This window comes from Narcine bancroftii, chromosome 5 (genome assembly GCF_036971445.1).
Source record: "Narcine bancroftii isolate sNarBan1 chromosome 5, sNarBan1.hap1, whole genome shotgun sequence".
Lineage (NCBI taxonomy): Eukaryota > Metazoa > Chordata > Chondrichthyes > Torpediniformes > Narcinidae > Narcine > Narcine bancroftii.
In genome coordinates, this window is record NC_091473.1 from 27,991,614 (window position 1) to 28,013,066 (window position 21,453).

The 21,453-nt window shown below is 40.7% G+C and overlaps 1 protein-coding gene across 5 annotated transcripts in view; it reads left to right on the top strand.

The window, feature by feature from the left end:
* Nucleotides 1–21,453, top strand: part of LOC138763219 (E3 ubiquitin-protein ligase PDZRN3-like) — a 239,602-nt gene that overhangs the window by 75,636 nt on the left and 142,513 nt on the right. The window contains exon 1 of one of the 5 annotated variants that reach the window (XM_069937012.1): nucleotides 13,068–13,588. The exons of the other annotated variants lie outside the window; for them this stretch is intronic. The gene's annotated coding sequence lies outside the window, so the exon portion shown is untranslated. Of the gene's footprint in view, nucleotides 1–13,067; nucleotides 13,589–21,453 lie in introns of those variants that run through there. 5 annotated transcript variants of the gene reach the window in all.

Here is a 21,453-nt window from a genome sequence, read left to right on the forward strand (position 1 = left end):
TGATAAATTTAGGTTTGATGCTGTGTAATTGAATTATTGAATTTTCTTCTGTCCTAAATGTCTTTTTATTGTTTTACCCATGTGTTTCTGATTGAGAGAAGGTCATTAGTTTCTATTGTAGCTTAAATGCAAAGGGTATATTAGGGCTAAAGTGATTTTGAATGACCATTGAGGTATTAGTCAGTTGAAAGAATGAGCAACTAAGATGTTGAATCAGACATACATACGGGCTGGTCTCTGTTAAGGTCCCAATGGGCTGCTTGATTCATCAACTGCTCATGCTTCAGTAAATGTCTGCATCTGCCTCCAGCGTCTTGGCTCATAACAAATTACTGTTGTAATGTGTAATTCCTCAGTGTGAGAATTACCAGAAACACATTGTAAACACGATGTTAAGAATAAGAGTGAGAAAACATTAATTTGTAGCCTTAGGCAGAAATTCAACTCATTGTTATTGTTTTCAATTCTCAAGATTTTGTAAACTGCTTTACGCATTGAAAACTTGGATGTTGTTTGTCCAAAGCTGTTAAAGAAAAATAAATCAGGAATTTACTTTGAACCTCACCATTGTAATTTAAGGAAATAAAGGTGTATTGTTTTTTTTTTAATAAATAGAAATCAGCTCCACAAAAAAAAATTGTCTCAGCCTTTTGTGATTTATTGTTTTCTATTTTCTTACTGCAAACTGATGGGACTTCAATTGGTTATATAGGGATTACCAGCTCTTCATGTTGTTTCAATAGGATATGCTTGTGGAAGTGGATGATGTCACCAGGTGGGATATTTTATGACTATAACTTGTTAAAACCCACAATGCTGTCTGAATTTTATTTTCATTATTAACAAGTTAACAAGAATGTTAACTGTTCAAATTACACAAAAGGTTTTGTGTTCATCAAAACATTGTTTCAATCTTGCTTGTTTTCTGGGTTGGCATAAATAGTGCCCTCCACAATATTTGGGACAAAGGCACATTTTTCCTTTATTTGCCCCTGTGCTCCATAGTTTTAAACTTGTCATCAAATAATTTGCATGTAATTAAAGTTCACATCCCACATTTTATTCAATGTTATTTGCACACTGTACATTTTGATTTAACCAAGTGTCGTGTGGATTGTGGATAGTCATCTGACCTCTCTGCATCCTGGAGGGAGTCTGCCTTCTGCAGACAGTAGACTTTGACATATCCACACCTGCCTCCTGAAGAGTGTTTCTGATCTGTTGGACATGCGTTTGGAGATTTTTGTTCATTATTATGAGAATTCTGAGATCAGCAATGGAGACCTTCCTTTGAATACCAGTCAGTTTGCAATTACTGAGCTCACCAATATGGTCTGTCTTTCTTCACGATTTTCTAAACTGTTGATTTTGGTCATCGTAAGATTTGGGTGATGTCTCTTGCTGTTTTATTCTTGTTATTCAGCCTCATAATGGCTTCTTTGAATTTCATTGGCACAACTCTGGGCTTCGTTGAAAAATAGCAACACAGTCTTCAAAGGTGATCAAAAACTTAGAAGCTCTCTTATACCTGCACCAATGAAGGAATTAAACATACCTGATTAACTACAAACACCTGTGAAGCCAAATCTATCAAACATTATGGTGTCCTGAAATGAGGGGACTATGACCATGTAGAAATTTCAGCTCTTTTTATGCAAGCAAAAATGTAGACACATTTAAATATAAAATCTGGAATGTGTACTCTAATGTGTTACAAACTAACAACCCTTTTAATTTTGTTAGGGGCTCAAGGGATTTTATTAGCACTAACAAAGGAACACCAGACAATGGTAAATTCAAATAATAGTTTTTATTAAACTATTAACCACATAATCTTTCTTACTTATCTCTTAATTTAACCCCACCATGCAAAAATGTGTGTGTGTGCAATTAAAATCCCACTCTGAGAAGTCTATTTTAAAACTTAAGCTTGAAAGTCTTAAATTTTCAGTTCAAAAATAATTATAAAGCACTTTTAAATGTCATATCTTCAGGCCTTTTTAAACTCTATTCTTTTGATGAGTTGTCCTTGAGAGATATTCTTCAAGCAGAAGTGACCAGCTTTTGGCCACATATGTATCTCCTATGAAAAGGATAATCCTGTCTTCCCAGGATCAAATCTTCTTTTGAATGAAAACTTGGAAATCTGTTTTCCAAATGATGGCACTGTCTTCAGAATTAGGCTTCTCTTTTGAAATCTACTTATTTCTGTGTTTCTCCTTTTGTTAGGAGTAGCACATAGGCAGCTTTTACCCTTTTTCAGGAAAAATTATTGCTGTTCATTTCTACATCTGAACAGAATGGCGAGTTCCTTAAAATTGACTTCTTTGCCTCTCGTTTCAATAATATATTTCTTGCAAATCTTATGTCACATGATATGTGATATCATTTTTCTTTGAAATTCATAAGGTCTTTTGACCCATGTGCTGAAAGCATTCAAGCCACTTATTGCCTGTGTGAGGTCTGCTCGCTTCAGAGATAAAATGGCCGTGCATTTATACAGGTGCTTCTGAAATAACACCTTTTGTTTTCAGTATCTCAAAAAAACATCATAAATCCTTTCATTTTCTTCACTCCAACTTCAATCAGCAGCAATTTTCATTTCAAACTGGCTTCTGTCTTCCATCTCAAATAACCATGTGTTTTTAAAATGCTAATGTGTTGTCTTTGTGCCCCTGTAACCACCCAAAACTAACTTATCAAACCATATCGAGATAAAATACAGTTTTAACATTAAAATGAGGATTAATATTAACACAGATTCGTTACTACAAGTGAATTGTTAGATCATAAATTTAAAACTGTGGAGCACGGGGCAAATAAAGGGGAAAAAATGTAACTTTGTTCCAAACATTATGGAGGTTACTATAATTTAGACATTTTCTGAATTTTAACAAGATTGAGACCACTTTGTGGTACTATTTGAGGAATCAACTGCACGATTTTAGCAGAAAGCTACGAATACAGGTAACTCTGAATGAAACTAGAAAATGCTGTTAATGAAAATGCAGGTCAAGCAGTAAAATTGGGAGCTACAGTAAAATTGGGAAATTGGGACCATTCAGGCCTCAAAGCTAGTTATGCCATTCATGGCTGTCCCTCTGTCTTAATACCATGTTTGTCCCCATACTTCTTGATGCTTTGTGCCAAGAATGTCAAGTGACTTGGCCTCCGCGTTAACCACTCAGTGAGCGAAATAATTTTGCATCTCACTCTAAAGTGTCTACCCCTGTATCCTGAGATGATGACTCTGCATTTTAGACCATTCTGCCAAAGAAAATATTCTCCTATCCATTCTGTGTGTGCCCGTCAGAATTTTACATTCTTCAAGGAGATTCTGTTCATTCTTCCAAACACTGGAGAAAACTCTGCACATTCTATTTTGGATTTCCACCCACTGCTTTGTTTCATAACCAACAATTATAGCTCTGTTATTGTCTTCACATCAGCTGTTACCTTCTACATCAGATTCCTTTCTTGAATGGTACCACAAGCAGTTATCTCACCTGGATAACTTTGACCTCCGCTCGATTGCAGACCTCTTGTTTCTCGATCGCCTTCCTCATTCTGGAACATAACATTACACTTGATGTCTCGCATTGTCCTGAATTTGACGGTTTTCCCTCCATGATGGCTGCTTGATATGAATATCACCAGAATTTTATGATTTTTTAGGCTTTCTTGCCCAATTCACTTAATTATGTAGTTTTCTAATTAACAGGAATCGGTTTCCATTGAATGTTTAAAAATTGTAATTTCAGTTTTAAAATAAATTAATTTCAACTCGCTCTTCTGAGTGATCTATCTGCCAATATATTAATCGACTTTCTGAGCATTTTTATTTCCAGATAGTAGTGTAAAATTCTTGTTAAAAGGAGACCAGAGTAAATCCAATAGATCTGTTTTAGCTCATTGTAGGTTTTGATCAATTTCTTCAACAACTGTCATTTATTTTTAAAAAATGTAGTACAACGAAATGTCATGACCACATTTATAATATAACTGCAATTTAAAAATTTAATTTGAATTTAGACTGGCATCATAGTAACAGACCCATGCCGCCCATGTGCCCCAATTGACCTACAACCCACCCAACCCCTCATGTTTTGAATGGTGGGAGGAAACCCACGCAGACACGGATAGAACGTACAAACTCCTTGCTGTCAGTGCCACATTTAAACACATTAAGCTCATGGTGCTGCCTTTCGTTGTGAATTCTTTTAACTTTTTTGAATCTCCTTTGTATTTACATATTTTCATACTTTTAATGTGTAAAGGGAATTTAATGCCCTGACAATCCATCCCACTTTTAAACAATCATGATTATCCATGATTATCAATCCCACTATTGTTGAGCAAAGAGTCTAATTCATAATTGATTGCTGCTGCCCTCCTCCCCCTCCTTTTTCTTTTATTTAGGCACTGCCTGTATCTTCTCATACCTTGAAGAAGGGCTCAGGCTTGAAACGTCAGTAATGTATCTTTACCACTGCTGGACGCTGCAAGACCTGAGTTCCCCCAGAATTTGTGTTTTTCCTATAATGATGTAGAAATGTTTATGTTGTTTAGAAAAATAATACATCACTTTATCCTGGGATCATTGGTTTGATCAAAGATTTTCAAATGCCATTGACTGTGGAATAATTTTATTTCAACACTGATGGAATAATAATCAGGTGTTTCACAAAATAAACTTAAAAGTCGGAAGTTTCAAACAGTTCAAGCCTTAGAGTTAAATTTTGTAGGGTTGGATTTTTCAGAAATATCAGCCCATTGATACTTCCTTCCCCGCATCCCCAATCTGTCAGTCCAATTACAGTTTTGTAGCAAGTCTAACTCATTTTACTTAATTTATCCTCATTGCACAATTCAACCACAAACCAGTTTCAAATTGGTCAGGTTCACCTTGATCTACTTTGAATACATCTTTTGGAAACTGGGAGACAAATATTCCAGGTTCGATCTCATCAGGGCCTAAGATAATTTCACTTTGGGACTTTTACTCTTTAACTCAAATTGTTTGGCAATGCAAGTCAAAATTGTGTTTGCCTTCCCAATTGCTTGCAGGCCTGCTTGTCAAGTTTCAAAGCATCACGTGCAAGACCTAACATTTCCACTGAACACACTTTATCGTGTGTTATTCTTCAAAAAAAATTATCAACCAATTATTTTTTACTTTTGTGGATGGCCTCGCAATTTTCCACATGCTAGTCAAACTACTCATTAACCTGAGTCATCGATATTCCCAACCCTTGTTCTGCGAACAGCAAAATAAAAAGTATTAATCAAAGATGATTTCCCATTTATTAGTCCAAGTTGCCTCTGTGCCATCCTACTATTCTAACCGTTCTGTTATCCTTCCTTAATACTGTAAAACCCTTGCTATCCAGAATTTAAGCAACAGGCAGCCTCAAGCAACCAGCAAAAAACAAAACAAAATAAATAAGTTAAAAAATACAAAAGTTCAAAATTTGTCGCGCCTCGCCATTAGTTTGCCAATCACGCATCATGCAATCTCAAGCAACCGGAAAATTCACTTACCGGGCATAGGTGTTGGATAGCAGGGATTTTACTGTAATAGGTTCCTGCATTTTCTCTTCCAATGATGCTAGCCCATCCGACCAGAGTTTCCTGTTTTCATGCTCATTTGTAAACTGATGGATTATATATATTGATCTACTACATCAATGACTACATGGTTGCTGCCTCGCACTTATGATTGACCTCGTCGACTTTATCCACTTTCCTGCTAACTCTGAAACTAATTTTTAATTCACTTGGTCCAACCCTGGCAACACTCTCACTTTTCTGATGTCTATGTCGCCATCTCACTGGACGGTCTCTGCAAATATTTTCCATTAACTTACCAGCTCCCACAGTTACCTTGAACATGCCCTCTTCACACTTGTCCCCTTTAATGATGTGATTCCTTTCTCTGCCTCTGTTTTGTCTCCTCCCAGGATGAGGTCTTCCATTCCAGAAAATCTGAGGTTTTCCTCAAAATATATGGCTTCTCTTTTGCTGCCATCAACTTAACCCTTGCCCACATCATCTCTACTTCCTGCACATCCATTTCGGTCCTATCCCCCCCCCCCCCCCCCCGAGATGCAATAATGATAGGATTCCCCTTGTCCTCACCTACCACCCTACCAGTCTCTGCATCCAGCATATTATCCTCCACAATTTCTGCCACCTGGAATGTGATCTCACTACCAGTCACATCTTTTCCCTTTCTTCCCTCCATAGGGACTGCTTCCTCTGTGATTCCTTTGTCCACTCATCACTTCCCATTAATAGTCTCTTTGGTATTTACCACTGTGACTACAAGAAATCCTACAGCTTCACACACACTACCCTCACCATCTTCAGAGCACCAAATAGTCCTTCCATGCAAAGCAACAGTTCACTTGTGAATCTACTGCAACTAGTGTTCCCATTGTGGCCTCCTCTCCATTGGAAGGACTGGATGCAGACTAGGAGATTGTTTTGTTGTATTGTCTGCTACAATAATGAGAGCCTCCTAGATGCCAACCATTTTAATTCCACGGACCATGTCTCTCCAGGGCCTCATGCACTGCCAAACTGGGGCTAACCATAAATAAGATGAACAATGCTTAATATTTCATCTGGATGTTCTACAACCAGACAACATTAACATTGGCCTCCAGTTTCCATTAAACCCCTCCCTGAATCTCTCTCTCTCTCTCTTTTCCTATCCCTCTTTCTCTTCTAGCTCCCCATTCCCTTCTCTCTCCAGAAAGCCATCACTTTTTTCTCTTTTAGCCTCTCACCTGTTTCCACCTGTTGTCTGCACTCCTCGCACTGCTCCTTCCCATTGCTCTCCATCCCCCAACTCTTTTACTCAGGCTCTGTCTGCCATTTGCTCATGCCTTGAAGAAGGTCTTGGGCCTGAAAAGTTGGTTCCCCTTTACTTCCTATAGTTGATGTGTGAGCTGCTCAGTTTCTCCAGAGCTTTTGTGTATTACTTTCCAAGCTGAGTTAGTTCTGGGAAATTACTAGATATTTTTGTTTTTCATTGCTGATTTCTTCCAGCTTCCAAACCACTATATGCACTTGTTGTTCATATTATATTTCAGGATGCTTTTTTCCTTTGTTTTGTGAATCTGGACCCAAGACGTTAGTTTAATTTCCCTGCCATTGTTTTATTCCTCAAATATAATTTTTCCCCTCGGTCTCTTTTTAAAAAACTTCAATGATTTTGCTCGTCTTCTTGTATGTGTATGAAAGCTTTAACAATCTTTTGATGTTTATCACCTGTGTTCTGTTTCCCTCCTCCAACTTCGTTCTCTCTTGTTCTTTGCTGAATTTTTTTTCCACCAAACCTTAAAGCTTGCTGTTCCTTTTGTCACGTTATAAGCCGTATCTTGTGTTTTTAATATTCTCTTTAATTTCTCGTTAGTCACACTGAGATGACCTTTCCCAATGTGTTTTGTGCAGCATAAAGGGATTGGTGCAAAACTATAAAATGTATAGAATGAGGTAGGAACTTGAAAGTGTTAATTGGGAACAGATGTTGCACAGTAGGAATGTGGACGATGTTTGGGGGTTTTGAATCAGTTCATCATACTAAGACAGGGAAAAGATGGCAAGGTAAAAGAAGCGTGCATAACAACTATAATGCAAAAAATTAGGCAGGGCTGTTAAGAATTATCAGGTAGTCAAGAAAGAACTTCAGAGGGGAATTGGGAGAGTTAGAAAGGAACATGAAATGGCCTTGTGTAATCAATCTAAGAAAAACCATGTTGCGGTTGTGTACTTACCTTCATCGGGAGCAGTGCTGGCCACTGATGCGATGCATGCATGGGTGTGTTAAGCATCAGTATACAGGGGATCCCCATTGTATCGTCAACAGTAACCCACTATATAGAGACTCTGGGTCTTCTGGTAGTAGCGTGGGCTCATACAATACCTCAGGATCATCTTAAAATCATGAAATTGGAATTCGACCACGTGCAGGAGGTGGGTGTAGTCCACAGATCTGACAGCTGCTGGGCTTCACCATTGCCTATGGTTCCAAAAAAGTCTTCTGGGGATTGGCGGCCTTGTGATTATCTTGGCCTGAACAATTCTACAGTGTCTGATTGATACAGTATCCCCAATTTACAAGACTTTTTGGCAAGCCTCCATTTGCAAAAATAAATCAATTATGTCCATACTATCAGATTCCAGTTGAGCCTTCTGATGTCATAAATTTGGCAGTAAATACCCCTGTCGGCACATTTGAGTTTCTGCAATTGCCATTCAATCTGCAGAATGCAGCTCAGACATTCCAATAGTTTTTGAACTATTGCACTGGCCTAGATTTTGTTTCTTTACATCAGTGATATTCTAGTCACAAGTATGGATGAAGAGGAGCACAAGTGCCACCTTATCTTATGGTTTCAGAGGCTTGATGAGTTTGGCACTGTAATCAATCCCAGTGAATGCATTTTTGGTGTTACTGATCTTATACTTTTGGGACATAGAGTTACATAACTGTCATGTTGAGAAGAGTATCAGGTTCAGAGTGAGTCTGGACACACCTGTTACAATCACACGTAACTTTTATTAACACATGGGAAGCAAACGGGAGAATGTTAAACAGGACTCTATCACTATTTTACTAAAGCAACAAAATAGACATTCATCTCTGACTTCGGTTGGACTCTGACAATGGTAAACCTATATGTGAGCTGCTCGCACAATACAAACTGGGACTCTTACACACACCTGGTTCCCTGACCAACGGGGTTGTGACTCGCTGCAAGTTCTGACCTGTCACAGTACTAATGGCTCAGTTTTGGTGTTGTGCACACCTTAACCATAACATTTCCAGCAACGACCACAGTAGCGACCTGGCATGGAGTGATATCTGGGACTTGGACCATGAGGTAGAGAGAAAGAATGTGCTTTGTGTTGGTGTTATACACAGTGCTAGTCTGGGTTTCTAGCCGATAATGATCCAAGATGATTTAAATTAGGCAGCGGTAAGGTGTGCACTAATGAGTGGCTGGAGTCAACCTTGATTGACAGGTGATGTGACTTCTGAATAAGTTTCAGATGGGGAGGACACATGACCACCTGCAGGACACATATTCCAGACAGGCAGGACACACATAATGTTTCACCCCTTGGAAGTCCCATCACTTTGCAATCACTATGAAGACAAATCTATATACATGTTATTAATGAAAGAAAAACAAAAAGACGTGATAAAATAAAAACAATACCAATCAAGTGGATCAATGTTTTCACATGCCTTGGGTAAGCTGGACAAGGCACACAATCAAATTCAATGACAATGCCTCACTAGCTCCCACCTGACTAAACAGATATGCTGTGTTTCCAATAGAGCAGGGTATAGACAACATTTTTCTTCTTCTAATATATCCTAATTTCAAAGTATTATCTTCCAAAGTGTGAGCTATGATATTCCAAATTTCTATCTCTTTAATCCAACAAATCAAACTCTGTGACATTATGTAATTTTAATTAGTTGATAGAATGGATAAACATTTTGCAGAGCTTCACATTAAGGCTCACTTAATGATGAATAACAAAGCATTTACTGTATAATAGATATAAAAAAGTGTATATAGATACAAATGATATAAAATACTTTTAAAGAGATACACAAACTTTAAATAAAAATGCCTACTGCTCATGCTTCCTTCACATCTTGCAGAAAATGAGAGAGGAAGCACTTAGCCTGGGTGGATATTATAACATATTACATCATAGTCACTATGGCAACAATACAAACAATAGTTGTCTTAAAGAGACAGGCACAAAATTAACTAAGAGTTAAAAACACAAGGTTTTAACCTTTACACAGGGTGCTGTGGGAACTGCTCCCTAGTGTGAGAGGGGAAGAAATTTGTCTGGTCATTGACTCATGTGCCTGGTTTCTCCAACTTGGCTGGTAAATGTGAGCACCCTTACCACCAATGTGAGCAGGCAGTGCAAGGTCATACATCAGGTGCCAGAGCTCTGTTGGCTTGATCATCCCACGTCCTGGTTTCAGCATCAAGCTTGGGCATACTCTAAGCCCAGTCGAGATGCCCATTGCCATGCTATCCCATGGTGAGGCAGGGGGCAGGCTGGTAGACATACTGTACTTCCAGGGTGTACCCAGTATGCCCCATTTTTCTGGGCTGTCGTTTGACACCAGGATGCCATTCCTGCTCACATTCTCTTAGCATAGGTGACACAATAGCCAGGAGGAGTTGGGTCTGAAAGTTAGCCAATTTGTGATTTTAAATAAAAGTTCCTGAAGCACCCACCCTATGAGATATTTGTTTCTTTTAATGGGAGGACTGGGACGCTGCTCTCATTGTGGAAATGAAAAAAATATATACAATGTTTATTACTATTGTTTGATCCATGACACTTTACTGATAAACTGTAACTTTGAATCTGTGATGCTTAATAAATTGTACCTTCAATTTCCTGAGTATGCTTAAAGGCATCGTTACTACAGCTTAGGGTGATTAAAAAGGAAAGAAAAAACAAAAGGTCCATTATAAAATCTGTGCCCTGGAATGCACATAATAAGAGAAGCGATCAAATGCCCAATGCTGAGGTTTTGATTTCCATGGCAACAGCACTTGCCTGTCGCAACGATCACAAGATAGATTAGTCAGGGGCCTCCTCTGGTGGGGGAGGACAAGAAGGGAGGCTGGTCCAGGTCAGAGTGGGCAGCGCCTGGGAAGTTCCACCCCCACTGGGCTTGCCCCGCAATGGTCTCTCCAGAGAGCATACAGGTCTCTGTGAGTCACTGGCAGGTTGACATCACCGAATTTCCCCTCAATCCTGAAAACTATAGCGGGAGCATTCCACTCCATGTACTCCAATGCTTTGCAAGAGGGTGAAGGCTTCACAGACCACCTTCCTGGTTGCCAGTCCCATGAGGGGGAAAAACCACCCCTCTAAGGTCGGGGCACGTGGTGGTGACTAAATAGCTCACCAAGGCACCATTGTGCCTTGATGGTGAGCACCTTTGTGCTCCCTGGGAGGTGGATGCCTGTGTAGAGTCTCACGATCAGTGTCCGCTCCCTAGCACCCAGCTTCTCAGCACCACTGGTATGTCACTGGGGCCGGCCATGTCAGCCACTTCTTGAAGGGCAGGGATCCTAGCCCGGACCACAGTCACCACTCGTTCCCACAGGGTGATGCCATCATCGACCCTCACGCCCCCATCTGCCGGTGTCCACAAGATATTACCAGTCCTCAGTTGGGTCAGACACAGCAGCCAGGGTGCTCGCTTTCCAATGAGAGAGAGGTAATTAGGTGCCCCTAATCTCCCAACTGAAACAGGAATGGCTAAGTGATTGCCTAGCCACTGTTGGTATCAGTCTCTTTGCCTAGTTAGATCATTATCAGAGGAGTTCTGGGATTCGCTCATCTCACAGTGACCATGTACGCGCCCACCCGAGGTCCCTCCATTTTCAGCTACCTCCCTGTTTTGGAGAGTCGGTGGGGTACCTTTGTGGCAGGTCTGGGACTGCATGGTCAGTGGTCAAGCTTGTAAAGGCTCGGGCATGCAGTGAGGAGGAAGTGTACTCTGGGACTCGGTTTCATCATGGTTATCACCATCCATCCACACATACACATCCCCCAAACTTGTTGATCCCATTCGCTTGCTGGACAATGGCTTGGACTTTTCCTGAGTCAAGCTGAGAATCAGACCAGTGTGTTGCTTGCAGCTGGGAAGCTTCCTCCATAATTTTAATTTTTAAGTTGGTTGCTTGTCCTGGGTAATCTGTACTGCCTCTTGCAGTTCACAAGTCACAAGGATTCTATCTCTCTATCTTTCTGGGTGCCCTGATTACTTAACTCGGACGTAATACCCTACTGCGTACTGCGTCTAAGTAGGATATCCATAAACATACGGCTCTCCCACAACTCCCCCGGCCTCAGGAAACCCCAGTAACTCCAGGTGGGAGACCACATGGTGCCCTATCTTCTCTCCATGGGGGTTCATATTGTCGACCCAATCGACTGGTATGGCATAGCTTTCCAGCCACACCACCAAATAGCTGAACCCCTGATGGACTGGGGATTTTATAATCCAACCCCAGGGTCCCTTTCCTATCTGTGAGTCACAACCTGCTGCCCCCATTGGTGAGCAAGAACACAAACAACAATGCACCCAACAGGACGCACATACACTCGTACTCACAGTCCCACCTCCCCCACGCGTGTGCTCTCCCCCCCCAACCCCGCGCATGCCCCCTCCCACATTATTAGTATGATCTTCCACTCCCACGTGGTTATTGGTGAATACACCTCCCTGAGATTTTGGACCCATTTCAATTCACCGATAGCCTATATTTTCAATCTGTTTCTCACTAAAGGATTATGTGTCAATGTAGAGATGGAAAATGGTACAAAAGGATCCTAAAATTGCTAACATAGAAGTTTATTTTTGGAGAACTGCAGTTCCATTTCTACCCAGGAAGGGCGATTCACTGACTTATCCAAATTTAATAATATTAGTAAATTATGTATGTTAATTGCCCAATGGTTAAAGATGGAAGTGATAATTCTCCATTCCTTGTAGTCTTTTGAAGATGGGCTTTGTTTATCCGTGGCTTCTTCACCTGCCATATGTCGGTAGAAATAACTGAATCCAGTGAGCTGAAAAACAATTTGGGAATAAAAATTGGAAACACTTGAAAGAAGCACAGAAATTTAAGTAAAATGTTCATTTTAATCAAATTAATATGACTCAACATTGTAATAGATAAGGGTGACCAACCCAGTAAGAGCAACCTTCCTGACAATAGGTCACTAATTAAGTGAACTCCAAGGAACTTAGTGTTCTCCACTCTCTCTTAGCTACAGAGTTATGATTGCATAGTGGAGGGTGGTCATTCCTGAAGTTCCCGATCATCTCCTCTGTCGTGTTCATGTTGAGATGGAGTTGTTGCGATCTTATGAGATTTTCCACCTCTTCTCTGTTGTGCAACTCATCGTTGATGGTGATGAGGCCAACTATTGTTGTGTCATCTGCAAACTTGATGACACTGTTGGAGCAGGATCTGCCGATGCAGTCATAGGTTAGTAGCGTGAGCAGGCTGAGCACACAGCTCTGAGGTGTGCCAGTGCTCAGCGTGGCAGTGCTTGATATTCTGCTACCAACCTGGATAGTAGTGATCTTTTCATTAAGAAGTCCAGGATCTAATTGTAGAGAGGGGTGTTGATGACCGCTTCTCCACCAGCCTCCCTCTGGGGAATGATTTTTTAAACGCCGAGCTGAAGTTGATGAACAGAAGCCTGGCATGTGAGGTGTTGTTCTCCAGGTGAGCCAGGACAGAGTGAACGTCAAGGCTAAAGCAATCTCTGTGGAATAGTTTCTTCTTTCGGTGAATTTAAATGGATCCAGTGTCTCTGGGAGGTGTGCTTTTGATGCCTAAAGCATTTCATAATGGTAGAGACCAGTTATTGTTGCCCTCTTGGATGCTGACTGGGATGATGGTGGCTCTCTTGATTCCAGCGGGAATAATGGGCTGCTGCAGTGAAGTGTTGAAGATGTCCATGAAGATCTCTCTTGATTGGTCTGTTCAGTCCTACACTACTCGACCAGGTATGTTGTCTTGTCCCACTTCCTTTTGTGGATTCACTTTGGATTGGGTTCTCCTCACCTCAGCTGCAGCTTTGCAGGGGACCCATTCATCAGGATGACATGATAGCAGTATGATGAGGGCATGGCCTCTAGGTGGTGAGGGTCCTTGAGTTTAGAGGCTTCTTTCTTAGAACACTGCCTCTTGTAGATGTCCTCAATGGAGTGAAGACTGATGCCCATATTGGTGCCAGCCAAGTTCACAACTGTAGTATTTTTTTGCTGTTTGTGCATTGGCACCAGTCTGAATGCTCTCCACGAAACACATGTATAAATTTTCAAGAGCCTTCGGTGACATACCAAATATCCTTAAACTCCTCATGAAGTGTAGCTGCTGGCAAGCCTTCTTCATAATTGCATCAACATGGTGACCCCAGGACAGCTTCAGAGATGTTGACACTCAGGTGTTTGAAATACTTAACCCTTTCCATTGCTGATCCCTCAATGAGGACTGATTTGTGTTCACCTGATTTTCCCCCTCCTGAAGTCTACAATCATCTTTGTTTTGCTATGTTATTGCTGTGACACTACTCAACCAGCTGATCAATCTGACTCCTGTGCACTTCCTCATTGCATTCTATGATTTTGCCGATAACCATGGTACCATCAAAATATTTGTAGGTGGCATTTGTATTGTGCCGAGCCATACAGCCATGGGTGAAGAGCAAATAGAGCAGTGGGCTAAGAACGCATCTTTGAGGTGCGCTTGTGTTGATCATTAGTGAGGAGGATGCATTGTTCCTAATTCATGCTGACTAGGGTCTTCCAATGAGGAAGTCAATGATCCAGTTGTAGAAAAATGGTGCAGAGGCCCAGGTTTTCGAGCTTGTTGACCAGCACTGAGGATATGATGGTGTTGAAAGCTGAGCTGGAATCGATGAAGAGAATCTTGATGTGTGTGTTGCTGTTGTCTCGGTAATGCAGAACTGAGTGGAAATCCAGTGATACTGCATTGGCTGTGGAGTGATTATGGCAGTAGACTCATTCAGTTCCTCTACCATTTCCTTGTCTCCCATTATAATTTCTCCAGCATCTTTTTCTATTGGTCCTATATCTACTCTCACTGGTTTTTACTCTTGATGTACTAAAAAAGCTTTGATATTATTTGCTAGCTTATGTTTAAAGTTCACCTTTTCCTTCTACTGACTTTCTTAGTTGCCTTGGACTCCATACTTGAAGACTGTAACCACATCTTACAAACAAATAAAAATACACTCACTGGTTTCTTTCAGCACACCATGAAGTCGACTTTCTTTTATTATTCACTCGACACAATATTGCATTCTTCAACTCCCCAACACCACCCAGCCAAAGTCCTCTGACCTTCTCATTGGCTCGCCACCACACAGGTGATCTTAACACTCTCACTCTCCTCCCAACGAAGGTGAGTACGTGACTGTGACAAGTACTGTGTTCAGTTTTGGTCACCTCCTATAGGAAGGATTTTAAGTTTTTGTGTTCAGAGGAAATGCTGTCTAGATTAGAAGGAAGGTTGAGTGAGCAAGGGCTTTTCTCACTGGAATGACAGAGGATGAGAGTCAACTTAATAGAGGGATATAAGAGTATGAAAGGTATAGATAAGGTAGACAGCCAGGATCTTTTTCCAAGGGTAGCAAGAGACATTTAAAAGACATCTGTTGAAGGTGACTGGAGAAATTTTTAGGGGAAATGTCAGAGAATGGTGGGTGCCTGGAATACAATGCCAGGAGCTGTGGTGGTGGAGGCTGATAAAATAGTGACAGTTAAAAGACTTGTATAGGTACATGGATGTATGGAAAATGGAGAGTTATGGGCTGTGAGGGTGGGAAGGTTTACAGTTTCAAATTCAAGTATATTGTCCCATATACAACCCAATCAAACAGCACATCTCCAGACCAAAGTGCACTCATACAGACATGTAATACACCCTATACATAAATGACATACAGTATGTATACAGTGATCTAAAATAAATATATATACAAATAATTTAAGGGTGTCAAGAATGATTCAACAATCTCACTGCCTGTGGGAAGTTTTTTTTCCAGCCTGGCAGTGCTGTTTTTTTATGCTCCTGTACCTCTTCCTTGAAGTTGGTGTCTCAAAGGTACTGCAGGCTCCATGGTAAGGGTCCTCAATGACTCTCTGACCCCTGTTTAAGGACCACTTTATGTAGATATTGTCAGAGGAAAAAAAGAACCCTGTGTTCTTCTCAGCAGTTTTAATCACCTTCCGTACTGACCTCTGATCTGATGCTTTGCTGCTATCATAACACACTATGATATGCAGCCAGTCGTGACACTCTCTATTGTGCTCGTGTAGAACATCGTTAGGATGGTGGTTGGTGCCCTTGCCTTTCTCAACCCCCTTAGAAAATGTAGGCACTGCTCTACCTTCATGGACAATGAGAAGGTGTTGTGGGTCCAGGATAGGTTATCCTTTAAATGAATGGCAAAGAACTTTGAACTCACACTCTCTCTACGGTTGATTGGAGCTATTGATAGGTAGTGGGGAGTGGTCCTTCAGCCTTCACAATCATCTCCTTTGTCTTCTCCACATTGAGAATCAGATTGTTGCTGTTGCACCACTGTACAAGTGTTTCAACATCCTTGCTTTGAGCCCATTTATCATTGTTACAGATGAGGCCAACTACCATTATGTCATCTGCAAACTTGATTCTATTGGAGGTGAACCTGGAGGTACAGTTGTGAATTAGTTGTGTGAATAGTAGTGGGCTGAGCATGCAGCCCTGTGGTGTGCCAGTGCTCAGTGAGATGGGCTTAATTGCCAACCCCGACAGACAGTGGTCTTTCAATCAAGTCCAAGACCTCGTTGTGTCTAATTGCTACTGCATGCAGTTAGATCTGAAGTGAAAAAAGAGCCAAATTTAATTTGTCCTCAATGGTAGCCAGTTGGAAGATGGGGTGGTGTTCTGATTTGCAGAAGACCTTTCTCAGCTTCTGAAAATAATTTAAAATGAGAGAATTTAAGACACAAAGTTGTTGTTTACTCTGTGCTGGTATTTATAGACCATTAGAGCAACCTCCAATCACGCTTGTTTTCACATTACACATCCTTCTATAGTTTTGCTACTTAGCTCACTTCCCCATAAAATCATTTGTGGGATCGTACTGCCCAGGAACAGTCCAACTCCACGTGTCTGTGCCAGTCCCAATGTGCAAATCAAACTAAAGTTCTGCCGTTTAAACATTCCTCCATCCTCTTCATATGCCTTTGGCTACCTGGAAGCCTCTTAAATGTTGTTATTGTATCTGTTTCCCCCTCTTTTACTGTGAGCCTGGCAATTCATCTCAACTTCTTATTTTAAAACTCTTTATCCAGAAAATGGTTTTATTGAATTCCTTACTCAGTTTATTTGTGATTATTTGTTTCTAATGACTTCAAGTAATCTTCAATTTCACTTGTTTTTCATACACCATGGGCAAGTACCTCCTTAGTTAATCTCCTGAGATAAAAACTCCATCCTGCCTGACTGAGCTTTAAGCAGTAAATTTGTAGACTACGTAATTAACCAGGATTGTTCGCACCAATTCAAGAAGGGGTCCGTTTGAAGAAGTTCTCAAGTGGTTCATCTTCTGAAAGAAAGAAATGACTTCTGTAAATGTTTTAAAATGATCAGTGATGCTGTTTCCCTGTTAACATGAAGTAATGTTTGAAAAATGACTTTTTAATGCCTAAATTTTCTCCACGTATTCTAAGAATTGATCATTATATGCCTGCTATTGTCGATATTATGCTTCATCTTCAGATAGTGTCAGTAAAAAATTTAACATGGGCGTTGAAGCAGCATTTAAAATAGTGTTAGTATGTACATGCAGATTAGCAGAGTAAAGGAATAAATCAGTTAGGAGGACAGTGAAAGTGTATGTCTCTCTCACACACAAAGGTGAGGGTCTGGGTTTGAGTAAAAGTGGACAGAACTTTATATATTTCAACCCTGTTGCGATATGTTCATGTTCGTTGTTATAAATCATTTGTGTCTGTATTTTCCCACATGATAAATTGTACACTTTTTTTCCTCATGATTGTTAATAGTTTAATAGTAACTAACAGGTTTTTAATCTGAAATGATAAGTTGTGGTCTTTAAGTATCCCATTTAATGTAATGCCTTCTACAAGGGCTTCTGTTTTGACACCTGGAAACCTGCACATAGCACCTTCTAGCTTGATATGCTGGAGATAAGTTCAATATTTGTCTTTTTGGATGAGCTTTTACTATTTCTGTTGCCCCATACCTTACATCCCCCTCTTCTCATATGTTATTTTGTTTTCTTGTTACTTTATTAATCATTAAGTGCTTTTGTTTAAATCCAAAGGGTTTCTATAAGTACATTAAAAGTAAAAGATTAGTGAGGGATAAAATTGGACCCCTTGTAAATAGCGAGGGTAGGCTGAGTGAGAAGTCAGAGGAAATGGGGGAAATTTTGAATGATTTCTTTGCCTCGGTATTCACTAGAGAAAAAAATATTGAACCAGTTGAAGTAAAGAAAAATAGTGGGGAGGTCATGAAGCATATAAGGATAACCGAGGAGGTAGTGATGGCTGTGTTGAAAAAGATAAAGGTGGATAAATCTCCGGGACCGGACAAAATATTCCCAAGGACACTCAGGGAGGCTTGTGGACAGATAGTGGGGCCATTAACAGAGATATTTAGGATGTCACTGGTCACGGGGGTAGTGCCAAAGGATTGGAGGGTGGCGCATGTGGTTCTGCTGTTTAAGAAAGGGTCCAAATGTAATCCTGGGAATTATAGGCCCGTGAGTCTGATGTCTGTGGTGGGTAAGTTGATGGAAAGTGTTCTGAGGGATGCTATTTACAAATATTTGGAAGTACAGGGATTGATAGGGAGTAATCAGCATGGTTTGTCAGGGGTAGATCATGCTTGACAAACCTGATTGAGTTTTTCGAGGGGGTTACAAAAAAGGATGATGAAGGGAAAGCTGTGAATGTTGTCTATTTAGACTTTAGTAAAGCTTTTGACAAAGTTCCCCACAGGAGGTTAGGAAAAAAGGTGGAGGCATTAGGTATAAATAAGGAGGTAGTGAAATGGATTCAGCAATGGTTGGATGGGAGGTGTCAGAGAGTAGTGGTAGAAAATTGTTTGTCCAATTGGAGGCCAGTGACTAGTGGAGTTCCTCAAGGATCGGTCCTGGATCCACTATTGTTTGTTATATATAATAACAATCTGGAAGTAGGGGTGGAGAATTGGATAAGCAAGTTTGCGGATGATACAAAGATTGGTGGTGTTGTGGACAGTGAGGAAGATATAGATTAAAAGGTAATTTAGGAAGGCTGGAGGTGTGGGCTGAGAAATGGCTGATGGAATTTAATACAGATAAGTGTGAGGTGTTACATTTTGGAAAGGCAAATCTAAATAGGTCATATGCATTAAATGGTAGGCTATTGAGATGTACAGAGCAACAAAGGGATTTAGGAGTGATGGTAAATAGTACCCTCAAGGCTGATACTCAGGTAGATGGTGTGGTGAAGAAGGCATTTGGAATGTTGGCTTTCATAAATCGGAGTATTGAATTCAAGAGTAGGGAGGTTATGAGGAAATTGTACAAGGCATTGGTGAGGCCAAATTTGGAATACTGTGTACAGTTTTGGTCACCAAATTATAGGAAAGATGTAAACAAAATAGAGAGAGTACAGAAAAGGTTCACAAGAATGATGACAGGATTTCAAGGTTTGAGTTACAGGGAAAAGTTGTACAGACTAGGGCTTTTTTCTCTGGAGCGTAGAAGATTGAGGGGGGACTTGATAGAGGTGTTTAAGATTTTAAAAGGGGCAGACAGAGTAAATGTGGATAGGCTTTTTCAATTAAGAGTGGGGGAGATTCAAAATAGAGGGCATGGTTTAAGATTGAAGGGGGAAAATTATAAGGGGAACATGAGGGGAAATTTCTTTACGCAAAGGGTGGTGGGGATGTGGAATGAGCTTCCGGCAGATGTAGTTGAGGCGGGATCATTGGTTACATTTAAGGATAGACTGGATCGTTACATGGAGAGGAGAGGACTGGAGGGGTATGGACCGGGTGCTGGTCAGTGGGACTAGGAGGGTGGGGATTTGTTACGGCATAGACTAGTAGGGCTGAACTGGCCTGTTCTGTGCTGTAAGTGGTTATATGGTTTATTTTCCTTGTCGTTTATAATGCCAGTCGCACTCTGACTGCAATACCTGCCATGTCTTATGTCGTCCATTGTGAGTACTAACTGCTATGCCTCTTCTACTTGTGTTAACCCTCCAATTCTCATTCCTTTCCTCATCCCACTTTTTGTGAGGCTCCTTCTTCCATGCTCTAATTCCATTTTTCAGTTCTTAGAGGCGTATTTTTGCCACAGTAGCTGTTCAGCGTTGGCAATTGTACTGGATTTCCATGTCTCTCCTGCTGGCCATGTTTCATTTCCTAGTTTCTTAGTTAATACCACTGACAGGATACAGTATTGTTTACCATGGTTTGGATTGATGTGACACATTATTTGCCCTGGGTAACCATCCCAGCTTTCATCCATAGTCTTCCCCATTTTCCCATCCTGTTTTCCAAAAGGATGTCAGGCGGTATCTCTCGTGGCAAGGTGCACCGAATCTGACTGACTCATCTGCCAAATGACCTTTGTACTTACCAGGAATAATTTAGTGCAAGCTACCAAAGTAGCCTGATTCCAAGTAGTCAAGTGTCATAATTTACTGTGGTGAAACACTGTATGTCCGAAGAGTTAAAATAGAGTTTCTTGAGAAGCAACGAGCTGCCCAAAATGATACCCAATAGCCAGAATGTACCCTTCCACGTGTACCTTTATTACAAGCTCAGAGGACCCCAAAACCCAGTAGCAATAGATATTCACCAAGACAAATGGTTACTTAAACAAAAGTTGCTTTTAATTATCTTTAAACATGAAAACAGAACCACATTTTAACTCAACTTGACTAACCTAACTTAACCCCCTTCTAATTCTAAGTGCACATGTGGGTAATATGTGTGTAAGTTCGGAAAAGTTATTCGGTTCACAGTCCAATCTCACTTCTCATTTCTCCAAGTTCACTGGTTGTAGGCAATTCTTATACTGTGCACAGAATTTAACATTTATAAAGTTCACCAGGCTTTGGGGCTTGAAAGGTAAATGGTTACCACTCAGGAAGTTTCTTGTCGGTTTTCAGAGAGATTTGTTGTTCTAGGACATCCACAACTGATTCCTTTTAATCAGCCACTTCAGTGTCTTGCTGATGAAACTTGCCCCCTACAGGGTTCTCCAGATGATAACCTCTTTTCAGGTCACCACAGAGTTCCTTTTTGCTTCTATTATTCCAAGTGAAACATTAGACAGCCAGTCCTCTCTTGCATGAACCACAAGGACTTTGACCAGGCTGAACAAACCCATCTTCAAAATGGGGCTTTCCACAAACTTGACCTTTGTACTTAGCTTGTCAGCTTGTCCTGTTCCAGTCTGGCTGGCTGTAACACTGACTCTCTCTCTGAGAGAGAACCCGTTTGACTCTCTCTGCTTGGAAAACCACATGACCCTCTTAGAACAATTCCAGATAATCTGTGGCTCCAAAAAGATCTTTCATCTGTTGAATTTTGTAAACAACAATCCATTGCTAGTCTCTTGGGCACTCTTCAAAGCTCTTGCAAAAGCTGTGGAGCCGATATGTCTAGCATTAGCAGAGCTCCAGTATTTCAAATAAGATGTATTAAAGTGTTTGTATGTGACCTCTGCTAACAAACCTTTCCCAATTTATCTCCAAAAAACATACCTATATACTCTGTCACACCTTCAATTGGCAGGACAAATTTCTCAATTTGCCAGCTGTGGACTGTGCAATGT